Source organism: Nicotiana tabacum, chromosome 3 (genome assembly GCF_000715075.1).
Source record: "Nicotiana tabacum cultivar K326 chromosome 3, ASM71507v2, whole genome shotgun sequence".
Lineage (NCBI taxonomy): Eukaryota > Viridiplantae > Streptophyta > Magnoliopsida > Solanales > Solanaceae > Nicotiana > Nicotiana tabacum.
The window spans coordinates 147,968,700-147,975,564 of record NC_134082.1 but is presented as its reverse complement, the minus strand read 5'-3'; the positions used below and the strand labels follow the sequence as shown (position 1 = coordinate 147,975,564).

General features: G+C 35.7%; 1 long non-coding RNA gene across 2 annotated transcripts; it reads right to left on the bottom strand.

Annotated features, from left to right (window-relative positions):
* Positions 1–926: 926 nt before the first annotated feature.
* On the bottom strand, positions 927–2,931 carry LOC142179522 (uncharacterized). Of its 2 annotated transcripts, none has more exons than XR_012707926.1 (2): positions 2,258–2,931; positions 927–2,179 (listed from the first exon to the last, which is right to left on the bottom strand). It is a non-coding gene; the product is annotated as an uncharacterized LOC142179522 (long non-coding RNA). The 2 variants fall into 2 exon arrangements; XR_012707927.1 differs by having other exon boundaries at positions 927–1,168.
* Positions 2,932–6,865: the final 3,934 nt, after the last annotated feature.

The following is a 6,865-nucleotide window of genomic DNA, read 5'->3' as shown; positions in this document are numbered from 1 at the left end:
TGTGACGATAGTATTTTAAGGGGTCGCTTGGTTGAGAAATAAGTTATCCCATGATGAATTATCCTGGGATTATTAATCCCACTGTCCCATAGGGATAAAAAAATACTACAATTTCGGGATTAGTTATATCACGATTTTGTCCCAACCAAACATGGTATAACTCATCTCAAAAATAATCCCGGGATTATCCCTTATCCATTCATGTTATGTGAATCCATCAGAGAACATAGTAAGGTGAATAATTGTTGTATGGCCTACAAGGATCCCGACGCCCTAATGAGGTTCAAATTCATTTTTGCTCCATTACCTTAATATGACTGATGAAACATAGAAGTTTTTGCAATAGTAGCACTAAGATTGACGCTAACACTGTTTCAATGAGAATTTGGAATTAAAACCCATAACTCACCCAAACCCCTCGTCTCCCACCCCCAAGAAGAAAAGGAAAGTGAATCAATATGCATTAGTTGATTTCAGATAAATTTTGAAGATTTTAACTTGGTAGGACCACAAATCAATGAATATTTTAAATATTTGCACGACTGATAGGAAATATGTGTCGAGTGGGCACAAGGACACAAAGAAGGCCTTTTTGGTTGGATGTATTTCATTTTCAATTGTAGTGCTTTTATTGTAATCGCACTTTCATCAAAAAAGAGAGCGACTTTTTCGTTAGTGCCTTCATACAAAGGGTAGTTCCTACTTGCCCATGACTTTTCCAGTATCCCTTAATATTGACATATTATTGTTTGGATACGAATTGTTACAATTTTCCTCATACCAAATGGACAGATGAAATAAGTTGTCATTTCGTGACAATCTAACAATATTAATTGTAATTTACGATACTATCGTATCACCATACAAGAGGACCCCCCTTCACAGTTATCTTTGTACTAGTTTTTCGGCACATGTGTGCTTCATCATGGAGTAAACAGTTTGTAAAATAAAATTGATACAGCTAAAGCAGAAGTTTTGAGTAAATAATTATACATGAAGAACAAAATAAATAAATAAAAACTCTCATCAATGTGAAGCTCAACGCAACAAAGTAGTCTTCGAACAATAACAATTCTTCTGATATATAATATTTAGCTTGATCACTATTTCCTTGATGTCTCAAAGTTTCTGCCATGTTTTAAGAAATTGTAGCCTCCCAAATCCGTATCTAAAAATCTCGGTGGACAAGCACATTAGCTTATAATGAGAAAGAACAACAACAACATAAATGCATTGAATTGTTTAATTAAGTGAGAAAAATAATCCATAACTTAATCTATGAAATAGCTAGCGTAGAGTGAAATCTTTTCAATAGTCACGCTTACAAACAGAAATATCAGTTACAACTTATCCTTCAAGTCTATCTTGGAAGAAGTGTGAAGTAAATAAAGGAAAACGATTTAAAAATTTATTTTCACTCATCATATGCTTGACGTTCTCCAATGTTTAATCTATAGATTCCTAAGGATATTTCCTATCTAGTAGCGCAGAGACGTATTCAATGTATTCGTCTTTTTGCTTCGCTAACTTTTAAATCTCAATTGGACCATAGAAAAAGAGAAAAAAGTAACTCTAACCTCATAGAAGTAATTCTGACAGTGAGATCCCAAAGTGTGACATATGTTAGAAAAACTATCAATCATTAATAGATGAACTGAACACAAGTCATGCCATAAAAATATGGTTGAACATTGTATCACATTGACTTCAGAAATTAAGGTTCCAACTAACAATCTTACGTGCATATCTGTGATTTTAAAATATTCACTTGGATGCTTGAAAAAGGAATAAATACTATTATATCAAATGCAAAAATGAAGAGGTCAAACACAGGATTTTTCGTTTACGAATTATAAGCTCTGAAGAAGTCATCTTAGAGTTTCTTCCCCTGTTATCCCTTCAAATTTTTATCTTTCATCTTCAATATGTCAATATAACTCCATGGTATTTCTCAGTTGTCATCTCCAATTCCAATTGAAATCCAAGTGAGATTCTAAAGTCTAGTGTTATCTTTCTCATAAATTAATGGGTATTACTTTTTTCATAATTAGCACAGAGTACCAGACATAAAATTTGTTCCTTTCCTTCTGCTTTCACGTAAAGAAAAAAAACAATTAATATCTTCCTCCACTAAGCAGTCAAATCTTTCACGAAACTCAAGCAAATCACACTGGTCTCACTACAACAAAGAATTACAGAACAAAGAAATCAAAAGAATGACAACAAAGCTTAATTATTGAAAATTCCTAGACCTTACCCTCATCTCAATTTCCATTTCTTCCGCAGTCTCTGCATCCTCACCATGTATTCCATCATATAGAGTCCTCAACATCATAAGCCAAAAACAGATTGAAGTATACTTTCTGTCAGTGGGCCAAGTAAGTCCGTTGACAAAAGGTTGTCTCTATCTAACTATCATCGTCAAATTACATATATTACGAAATTACAGTTTTTAATACAGGATAAACCATGTCGTATTAAACAGCATGATGTATAACATAATTTTGAAAAATAAAAAACTTACCTCTAGTTGGCTGGTACATATCTTCTCATGAATGTTAGGATGATTTATGCCACGATATGGAACTCATCTCTTTCACTTCCTTTCATGTTACTGAATCTCTTGGTATTGTCTTACCAACAGATATTACTCTCAAGGCATGCCGAGAAACCAGTTCTATGGTGGGCTGGTGAACACAAACATGATCGTGCACTCTTCAAGCCTTCCATCTTGAGCCCATAACATGGCGTCTCAATGTTCAACTATATTCTAGTCCCTGCAAACATATGTAGAGGCTTCCTAATCAAAATTGAAACAGAAGTTGACAGTATAAAAGTAGTAATAAGCGATAATAGAAGAACAAAATAAGTGAATGAGAAAATTTCCTTTGGAGGTATAACTACAGAATGTGGACTTTGTGAAGGAGCATATCTCTTCATAACAATAAGTAAGCGTCTTTTCGTTTAAGCTCGTTTGCTAAGCGTCTTTTTTTTTTTAAAATTAGGGTACTTAATTTTAGGGTTGTGCATAATTTGGTAAATACCGAATTACCGTACCGAAATCGAAAATTTTGGTATTTGGCATTCGATATTTTGGTATTTGGTATGGTATTTGGTTTAAATTTTAAAAAATATTGGTATTAGGTATGGTATTTGGTATTTTAAAATGAAATACCGAGATACTGATACCGTACCAAAATATATATTATATTACACAATACACATATTATTAGTCATAACATAAATATAAAAATCTAAAATTTTACTTTCCTTTATTCTCTAAGTTCATCAATTAACTCTAAGCAAGTAACATGATATTTCTAATGATCAAATTTATTCTTTTATGTACAGTTTTCTCTCTCTAAGTTGGTATTTGCTAGTTTTGGACAAAACTTTTGTCAACAAATGTTTTTAGCTTTGTACTTTTGAGTACGTTAATTTAGAATATTACAGTTTATGACTCTATGCACTAGTTAGTATTTGAACCGAATAAACCAAAGTTACTGTCACACCTCCTTTTTGCGCGCCCCGCCCCGAGGGGTAAGATGCGCGGGTGGAGTTTTTCCAATTTAAGTGACAATATTCGAAATGGGATTATTTATTTAATTCAGAGTCGCCACTTGGGAAAGGTTTGGCTTTTGGTGTCCCAAGTCACCGGTTTATCTTGAATCCCAAGTCGAGGAAAATTTTCGACTTTTCCAAATGAAGTCTGCGAACCAGAAATTCTAAGTAAGGAATTCTGTTGACCCGAGGGAAGGTGTTAGGCACCCTCGAATCCCGTGGTTCTAGCACGGTCGCTTAAATTGTTATAATGGCTAAATATCTGATTTAAATACATGTTGTGACTTATGTGCTTTTATTAAGTTTTAACCGCTTTTATTATTATCATTTACTTTTATAGAATTGCAACGTCGTGAAAATGTATCTCGAACCACGTCACAATCAATGCACCCGTAGTTGTTAACACATTTCGACTCCGTTGAGATTTGAAATTGGGTCACATAAATGCGCACCCGAATTTAAGAATGTGATTTGATTAAGTCGCGCCTAAAGAATCTAACGCGTTATTGTCTTCGGGGAGGGCAGTGGAATTCACTAAACAGCCCGTCCCAAATTCTAAGTATTTATTATGACCAATTATTGAGGGCCCCGCAATTTGCCTTTTGATTTGGCGAGGCTCGTCTCATTATTTTAGAAGGGTACCCTACAAGAACTACATTTTACTACATTTATCTTTTAAGGGAAGGATGATGCCGAATTTTGCTGGTTTAGACAAATACGGACTGAATCCTTATTATGTTTGCCGAACCTAAACTTGTTTGATTACTTGATTGATTGTTCATGAGGTGAGAGCTACGGCATGCTTTGTCTTCAACAAGTGAATATGCTTATTAATTCGCTAAGTGAGATTGCAAACAAACTAACAACATATGTTGAGTTATGTTTTAACGACCTCCAAGTTCTATTCTTAACACTCTAACCTATTCGAAATTGATAAAGAAATCGGCTGTTTTATTAGGAAAAATTACTACTAATTGAACTCAAAAATGATTATCAGTTTTTCTCAACAATCATTACATCATTTCGAAATAAAAATCTGTAACGAAACCCAGTATCGAACCTGTATTGGAACGAATGAACTGACAAGAGAACTGGCATTCATAGCCATACTCTTAGTGTGACTGTATGGGAGTTTGTTTGGGGATACATTTATCCCGGACACCAGTATCGCAGTTTTGTCAATTCAGTGGTCTAGGCAAAATACATACAATGCTTACCATGACTCTATGTTATACAGTCATACTAAATCAAACAAGTGTTATACTTGAACTGAATGTATACTAAATCAAAACATGCTGTCCATGTCATACCGTCATTACTATTGAGCCATGCTATCTAACAGTTCATCTTAAACAAAATGTATGCTAGTTCCTACAGAATATTTGCAGTTCACAGTAAGAATACAGGCCCAAACAACATTCGAACTATCTTTTTACACCAATGCTATAACATAAACTGGCGTTCATTCCTTTATTTCTGCTTCAACTTCAAACTTTCAACAATACAAGGTTCAAAGGTTGTGTACCTGGGAATATTTGCAATTGAAGAAAAAGGGCAATCAGTAGAGTAACAATAAACAAATGCAGCAGCAGTAACAGCACCAACAGCAACAGGGCAGAATAGCAGCAGGCAAAACAAATAGCAAGAAACAGGCTCGAGTGCAGAGATGCAAATATGGCCAATAGAAAGTAATAGCCAAATAGCAGCAACACCCAGTGGAATAGAAACAGAAATCCAAAAGACCAGACCAGTAGTAAACCAATGAAAACACTCGACTAATAGACACAACTGGAATTTCAAAGAATCAGAATTGATTTGAAACAGGTTTAACAACTGAAACCCAGTAATAATAGGAGGAAAAAGTTTCTGATTGTTGGTTGTATAGTCTCTATCCCTTCACCTCTCTCTATCTGTGTTTGTGTTTTTTCCTTTTCAATTCCTAAGGTTCAATGTCTGTCCCTTAATTCTGTATGTCCATGCCTTTATAAACCTCAAAAACTATCTCTTTCAACAGCCTGTTTTCAGAATATCCCAGTACCCCTCCCATGTGCCTTCCATTTTTAATTCCAAACTTTAGCTAATTAAGTATTAAACCCCATCAACCTTCTCTGGCAGACTTCACTTTTAAAAGGTTTACATACTTCTTTAAACTAAAGCCAAGTATGGGCAGTGGAATGTATCTGACAGCATATGCTGTCAAATTGTTTAAAACTTAACAAAGGCCTTTATGCAGGCCACAGGCTGTGCACAAAGCACATGAGGTGCACTAATGCACCTGCTGTGCATGAGTGCACATGCCTTCCAATTCAGAATTTAAACTAAACAAATCTTTTTACATTACTGTTTAATCCAAACAACTATAAGTAAACAAAAACTGGTTCTTAATTGACTCAACAAATGCTTAGCAGAAGTAAATCGATTTGTTATTGTTCGGACAGTTGAGAGTAATTGACGACACATGTCGATTCGACTATATTAGCATTAACATACACAATCGTAACCAAAAATCCGACATTTAACAGTATCGACCCATAATTCGAATTATACTGACTGAGCAAAGTGGTACTTGAGGAACCAATTGCTCAGTCAACATTTGAAGCTCAATTATTGTACAACAAATACATATGTTTCATCAGAACAGGAGGGGGGATTTTAGACAAACAAACAGAAGTTCAGGCAAAACGGTTGAAGAACAGTTGATAGAAGTCAAGGACAGAAAACGAACAGACCCTTACAACAATCAAACGAACCAAAGCAAATAAAGAAAAGAAAGAACTCACCTTAAACCTTGAAAATTAAGACCTCGACTCGGACTTGGCCAGGCCTTTCTTAAGGCTGAACGGACTTTAAACGAAGTGTTTCTCATATGAGAAACACTTTGATTAAAGTCTATTAGACCTTAATCTCTTTGGTTGAACCAAATGACGGAGGAACACAAAATTTTCAAACTTAGATCTGGGATTCAGGCTTCCCTGGTCAGATTCGGACCAAACCAAGTATGGTTTGGTCACGAGGGGGGTCTGGGGAGTATCTGGTGTGAAGCTGGGGTTAAACTGTGTAGATCGAGTTTCGACTCGAATCTTCAAATGAAGATTCGAGAAGGTGGGGAGGGATTCGAACTACAGGGTTAATGGATTCATGTTCAGGAAGGCAAGGGGATTCTAGGGTGTTAAGGGGAAGGTCACCGGCATCCATGCCGCCGGCTTTCATGGCGAAAGTACGCAGGGGCGGCTAGGGTTTTAGGGCTGTTTGTTTGGGGACGAAGGTTGGGGTTCAGATAGGGGGGCAGGGTAGGATTATGGCC